Below are 7,408 nucleotides of genomic sequence, written 5' to 3' on the forward strand. Positions count from 1 at the left end.
TGGCGAAGGGAGAAAACCGCGAAGAAGCCAGTTACACAGCCTGAAAAGAACTGTTGTTGTCCCAGACCCATCTCCTGCATGCTGAGTCCCGGCCACAAGTATTACTACCAAAACTATTTAGGGCTGGAGTCCTAAGTCCCGCCCTTCTGCGTGTCGCTGCCAGCCCTGTGACAGAGCCAGTTTCTTTCCTGTTGAGTATTAAGTGAAATTCAAACATCTAAATGTGCTGTGAAGGATTTATTCATAGTATTCCATTTGCCTTGTAAGTCACATAAAATGAATGATGCTAGTTTCTTTTCTTAGAACCACAGTATTCCGTGTCTCATCTAACCCTCACTGGATTACTTCTGATGAACGAATCCCATTGGTGATCTTACCTAGGTGCTTTAATCTTACAGTTTTTAAAAGTACTTTAAAAATTTTTTTTACTTGTTTCTTTTGAATTTGTTTAAAGGATTTCATGCACGTTTCCCCTTCCACAGTGTTTTAATAATTGAGGACCTGGCTTTAGGCAAATGTTTTAAGTATCCTTTATATATGAAGACTATTTCTTTCCTATCATATCCTATGATTTTATTGTGAATGTGACTATATATTAGTACATTTTCTCATGACATTTCTGGAAAAAAAAACAATTTTGAATTTTGCGTATTTGCAACCTGGGTTTTATATAGTACACTATATTGTCAATTGCTTTCTTTTAAATGGTTAGGTCTACTCCTGTTTATTCATACTTCTATTTCTTCTGGATTATTCCTTGGTCATGTCTTAGGCACGGAACCTTGGTGTTTAGTTAGGAGGCCCCGGCCTGCCTGTATGTCTCCAGTTAACACAGAGTTTAGTTTGCTGAGGGACAGTCCCCTTGTCATGCCATGCCCCGGGTATCCTTGAAGGCTGTGTGGCTCGAGGGAACGCAAAGGACCATGTCGCACAGCAAGATCATAATGGAAAAATGAGTCCAGTTCCAAGTGCCCGAAATCTTTTCAGATGATGCTTGTCAGTCTGTTTTAGGAAACTACCCCTTCTCCCCCCCCCCCCCCCCCCCCGTCCTGGGGCTTGAACGCTGGGCTTCTTTTTGCTCAAGCCTAGCACTCTACCACTTGAACCACAGCTCCACTTGGCTTTTTCTGTGATTAATTGGAGATGGTCTCCTGGAATTTCCTGGCTTTGAACCACGATCCTCAGATCTCAGCCTCCTTAGCAGCTAGGATTACAGGCGTGAGCCATGGGTGCCCAGCCTTAAGAAACTGCGTCTCAATACTTAAAAATCAGAAACAAAAATCCTTTATGTATATACAGACATCCAAATTATAATCTCCTGGACACTCTTGCAGCCTGTCACTAGGATGCACGGGGGCTTCGTTGAGGGCATCTCCGTTGTGGCGTTTGCATTTTGGATGCCTGTTTATCTCCCCCAGATTGGCAGAGCTCTTGCTGCCCAGGAGAGGCGGCCCAGCAAAGAACCGGGCTCTGCAGTGCCACACAGCAGCGTCTCACCCCAGGGACTGGGTGGCTCCCCAAGCCCAGTGTGTGAGCTCTCTCCCTCTGCTGCCCCCCTGAACCGCACAAGCTGCCCCCTGACTGATTTCCCAGGTGACTTGCTGGGCTTCCTGGCTGCTGGCGGTGGGCAGCACTGCGCAGGTCTCGGCCGGGCACTGGCTTTCATGAAGAGCTTGGCGGCGCTCCCCCAGTGCGGACCGCTCCCCCAGTGTGGACCGCTCCCCCAGTGCAGACCGCTCCCCCAGTGTGGACCGCATCCAAACCACCTCAGAAAGGGGCCTTTGCGACCCCCATCGCGCGCCCTGAGGCTCCCACTTCCTCCCGGCTCCGTGCTGAGGCTTTCTATGCAGGGTGATCCAAGAAATCCCTTCTTTAATGATTATTAAGGAGGAAGAAGATAAGTATAACAATCTCCCCTTATCAAAAAAAAATGTGTGTCTCCTGCCCGCACATAATGAGGTCTTTGTTTTCTGGCTGTGACGTGGCGGGAGTAATAAACGTGGTTTTGTCGCCGGTGTCCTGCAGCAATGGTGTGGTCAGGATGAGTCCTGTCGGGCTGGAAGGGGTAGCCAGGGGTGTGCTCACGGGACAGCTTGTGTTCTCCCTCTGATGACAAGTCACCAAACAGGTTTTGTGTCTTCTTTTCACAAGTAGGCTTTAAAGTGTGGGGAGTGTGTCTCCGTATCCCTTTCTAATCTAGTTGGACAAGCCTCGCTTTCAAAGGGCTGAGCAAAGAGAAGACAGGGCTTTGAGCTGCTGCTTCCTGGGAAAGTTGCGACTCTTTTTAATGGAGTCAAGTCTTGGAGGCCTGGCCTCCCCCTGCCCCCCACAATTCCAACCCCCAGCTCCTGCCTCCCCCTTCCCCCACGCCAGGATCACCTGCTTTCTCAGGGCCTAAAGCCCTGGGAGGCCCCGAGACTCAGCCTTTCCGTGGAACAGTTAAGTCCTCTTAAAGGTCCCTTTATTCAGGAAGAAAAAAAAAGCACAATTGTGGCACACAGTCCCAAATCCATAGGACTTGGGGGGGGGGGGGCAATCCCTTGGGGCTCGGCAGAGCTGCCCTCCCTCCTCCTCCTGTTGGGGGGTGGCTGGGAGGATTGCCTTGGGGCGCTTCTGTCCTCTGAATGGGGTCTAGTCTTGTTTACGAGGAGGGGGAGCTTCCTACAAAGACCCCAACCCAGGCCAGCTCTGCCCGTCTGCCTCCTACCATGGAGGGTGAAGGTGAAGCTGCCCCCTAAGTTCAGGGCACTGGCTCTCCACGCCCCCCCCTCGCCCCAGCCAGGGCAGCGGCTAGGCCTGTCCCACCCAAACCAGGGGAAACTTCACTGTGGGAGCGGAGGCTCGTGGAACTCAAATCACTGACAAACAGGTCACACGCCGTCAACCTGACCCTCCGCACAGGAAGACTGCCAAGGGTAGTAACCTAAATTCTGGAAATTCCTTCGAGGGGTGGGGCTGAATGAACAAGGAACCAATCTGTGTGCCAGGCCGGTGGCTGCCCTACCTGTTTGTGCGCCCGCACAGGCGTGCAGTGGACGTGTGCGTGTCCTTTCTTCTGGGTGACTCGCTGATTTCAGGGCAGCCATCGTGTGGTTAATGACACGGGTGGGTTTTCCATGAGTGTGGCCACACAGCAGGAAGCCTGCCACGTTTGTGAAACTGAATTGTGATCTTCCCATCTCTGCTTCCCAAGGGGCTGGATCTGCAAGCGCCACCACACCTAGCTCTTAACCTCCTTCTTCTAAAGTCAGAATCCATGTCTGTGAAACTTCCTAACGTATGCTGCTTCTCGGACCAATCTTAAAGGCTGGAATGAAAAGTGTATATAATATAAAAAAGTTGGTGGGAAGGCAACCATAAAGGCACGAATAAAAAGTGTGAAACTTGTTTTCTATTTGGCAGGGCTTTGCTATGTGTGTAGCTCAGGCTGGTTTCAAACTAATGGGTTCAAGTGAGCCTCCTGCCTCAGCCTCCTGAGTCACTGGGACTATAGGTGTGCACCATGGTACCCAACCTGAAAGCACGCATTCTGACTTTTTTTTTTTTTTGGCCAGTCCTGGGCCTTGGACTCAGGGCCCGAGCACTGTCCCTGGCTTCTTCCCACTCAAGGCTAGCACTCTGCCACTTGAGCCACAGCGCCACTTCTGGCCGTTTTCTGTATATGTGGTGCTGGGGAATCGAACCTAGGGCCTCGTGTATCTGAGGCAGGCACTCTTGCCACTAGGCTATATCCCCAGCCCGCATTCTGACTTTTTGAAGCTTGGGAGATGAGCCAAGGGGCATGAACAGGAGTGTCCCACAGGGAAGAGACTGAGGGGTGACAGGGGAGGCCCGCCAGGCCTGGGGGAAAGAGCCCCTCGGAGCCCTGCTGAGGGGTGGGTGGCATCTTTAGGGAGGAAAGAAGGCTGCTGGGCTCAGGGGCAAGGGTGCAGCTCCTAGTCTGAGCTTGACCCCTTGCCTTGGGTGAAGGGGGGTCCATTTCCAGACAGGTACTTGGGTTCTGGGGCCTGGGATGGCCCATTCCCAAGCTGCCCCCACGCAGGCCCGGCACAGCACAGCTCACTGGGGGCCTGGGTGGCCCCGTCTACTCCCTGGCAGTGTCTGGAGTCCCGGCGATGGCTGGAAAGGCCAGCCAGCCTCGGTGGAAAGCCCGCAGACCTTGCAGCCAGGACGCCGCCCCGCCCAGAGGCCCAGGGACGCCGGCTCTGGAGGGAGCCGGGAGGACGGGGTGTTTCCTGGCTTAGATTTGTTTTTACTTCTGACACCATGGCTGTGCAAACTGGTGATCTCAATCCTACACTGCACAGATGATAACGCATAGATGATGGGTTGTTTATGAGTGGTGTCGCCGCTATCTTGGCATTCATTTGATTGGGGCGCGTCTGCCTCAAAGGACAGAGCACCGCCTCGCCTTGTGCGTGCATGGGGAGGGGGGGTCTATGCTGTTACTAATATTGAAATTATTTTATTTTATTATTTTTTTTTTTGCCAGTCCTAGGCCGTGAACTCAGGGCCTGAGCACTGTCCCTGGCTTCTTTTTTGCTCAAGGCTAGCACTCTGCCACTTGAGCCACAGCGCCACTTCTGGCCATTTTCTGTATATGTGGTGCTGGGGAATCGAACCCAGGGCCTCATGTATATGAGGCAGGCACTCTTGCCACTAGGCCACATCCCCAGCCCGAAATTATTTTTAAACAAGTAAGTTTCCTGTATTTTTTTAGGCAAGTTCCTGCTACATACGTAGTCCCAGCAGGGCTTGAACTTGAGATCCTCATCTCCTAGCCTCCCAAGTGCTGGGACTACAGGTGTGTGCTTCCACGCTTCCTTTTAAAGCATTTTTCCCTCTCAGCGCAGTCATTCACCTCGTCTAATCTTGATCCCAAGGGTGTATTGCTGTTTCTACAATCACACTCACCTGATTTCAAAGGTGGATTTTTTTTTTTTCTTCTGAGCATTTCCCTGGATTTCAGAGTCTATCTGGCCTGAAAATAAATGCCAGGGTCAGGCTGGAAGGCTTAAAGGGGTGCATGCTGGGTAATTTCCTTGTAGCCACAGTGGTGACGAGAAGTGAGACTGGGAACCACACGGCATGCACAGCAAGGCCCCCATCCCACGGAGCCCCTGACCCCCGCGACCAGTCCTGAGACTCTCCCTGCCAGCACAGGCAGTATGGTCCTTACTTGAGTTCGAATCTCTGCCCTGTCTCCCTGGAAAAAGCAGGCGGGCCCACGTGACCCACGCTGACCGGTCAACCTCATCAAGAGGCCTCCAGGGGATCGCACTGGTGACAGCCCCATTTTGGTGTGGCTCGCCCCTTTATCACTGGAGCCCCGGGGACAAGGGGTGCTGGCAGTAGGAGAGGCCCCCCCCTGGGTGTGGTGGGGGGCAGCGGCTTCCTGAGCTGGGGATACAATGGACCCGTTTTTAGATTTCTGTTCCACTGCTCACCAAGTAAGCAAGTTGGCCTCACTGGCTAAAAATACGCATCGGAGCTGCTTTTCCTTCTCTGGGGCGGGGCGCGCCTGGCTTCCTGCTCAAAAGGACACTTCTCTTCTCCTGGCCTCCTGTCCCTGCCCACGCCCGGGCCTCCCTCCCAGGGCCTCCTCCCTGGAGGCCCCGCCAGCTCGGCCCACCCAAGGCTGCCCAAGGGGAAGTGGTGCTCTGAACTGCCAGGCCGGAGGGGTGCTGGCCCGGATGCCACATTCCAGCCTATTCCATAGGCAGGGCTGGTCCCCAGCAAACTAAACATCACTGGGGAGCTTGTTAGAGGCTCATTATCAGACCTGCTCAGGCCTAAAGGCCCAGCACCCCGGTGTGGGATGCAGAACTGTGGGCTTTCTCAAGGCCTTGTGTGGGACCTTCCTCCTCCGCATCCCCAGTACCCAGGGTGGAAGGAGCTCTACTTAAATTGAACAGCCGCATGAACACTAAAAGCAAGAGTGGCTCACAAGTCTTAAAATGAGTGGGTTGTTGCCGCAGCATTAGGGAGGGCCTCCCTCCTGCAGGGTTAGTCTCCACTGAAACCCGAGGGAATCTGGCACCGAGTGGGAGTTTCAGAAAAGAAGCACAGTGCCTATCCACCCGGGCCTTCGCCACCTAGCAGTCATTCAACCAACACCCAGGCAGCATTCTACGCACGGGAAACCAGTCAAATAAGAGCAACACAGCCACGCCCTACGCCAGAGTGTGTGATTTGTGGTGAGGACGGCCTACAAACACACCAGCTTGGTGGGGAGAGGGCGAGGCAGAAGGCACAGGTGAATTCCTGAGCAGGTGTCATCACAGGTGATGAGGAGTCAGGAATGTGCAGACTCACTCAAGTGACCCCACCTGTGGGGCTCTGTGGCCTCAACCTACCCAAGGCAACATCCTGGTTCACCACCCCCGAAAGGGAAAACAAGTGCTCCCGGAGGAGGGAGAGACGAGAGCACCTTGCCAGAGACCCCGCACTGCGCGCCCAGCACCTGCCAGGCGGTGCCACACAGCGGGCACACAGGAGACCCCAACTTACCAACAGTGGGGGGGGGGAGGGCTGAGGCCTCTCCGACAAGAATAGGGAGGCCGGTCTGTGTGATTGGCATTTGGGGTCTGAGTTCTAGGTCCCGAGTGCATTCACTTCTAAAGCTGGTTATGTGTCTGCCCAAGTCCCAGACATGGCCATGGCGGGCCAGGGAGACAGGAAGGACAGGGCAGGGAGGGGCGCCCTTCATGGGAGACAACTGCACACACTGGCCACAAGCTGCATCGCTGCTCGTGTCCCCTGGTTACTCAGAAAGCAGGGGTACCCAGGGTGAAGATGTGGGGATCTCCTGGCCAGCCCTAACACTGGGGGAGCATAAAAACCTACCCATCCCAGGCCCTGCATGCAGCCCGAGGCTGATGGGGAGCGCGCGAAGAGTGGGGGCCTTCATCTCCCAGGGGCCACAGGAGTGGCTTGATACTGACAGCCAGGAATCCTCGCCACGGGCGACATCTTGGGTTTCTACGTTTCGAAACAGCCAATACCACCAACTAGAATATTCTATGCCATTAGAAGCTCTCCCGGACTCCTTGTGCCCCCCTAACAGGACAGCCTATAGTCTATGAGGAGGGCTGGGCAAGGCTGAGTGGGGGCCGGAGGCCGGGGTGGGGGGGACGAGTGGGAGGTGCCAGGTGGCACAGGGGCGGTCAGGTGGGGGGGTGGGGTGGCTCAGGGTTATGGGAAGGCTTGGGGGGGGTTGGGAGGGCTTCATGGAGGAGACAAGTGAGTGGACCGCGGGAGCCAGTTCTCCACTGGACACGGCTGCACGCATGGAACGGAGCGCGCCAGGACAAGCGCTTTGTTGTTGGGCTGGGAGTGGGAGAAGCGGAGAAGAACCTGTGGCTGTCCACCTCCGTGGATGGATGTAAACATGCAGATATAAATGTAT

This window comes from Perognathus longimembris, chromosome 18 (assembly GCF_023159225.1).
Source record: "Perognathus longimembris pacificus isolate PPM17 chromosome 18, ASM2315922v1, whole genome shotgun sequence".
Classification (NCBI taxonomy): Eukaryota; Metazoa; Chordata; class Mammalia; order Rodentia; family Heteromyidae; genus Perognathus; species Perognathus longimembris.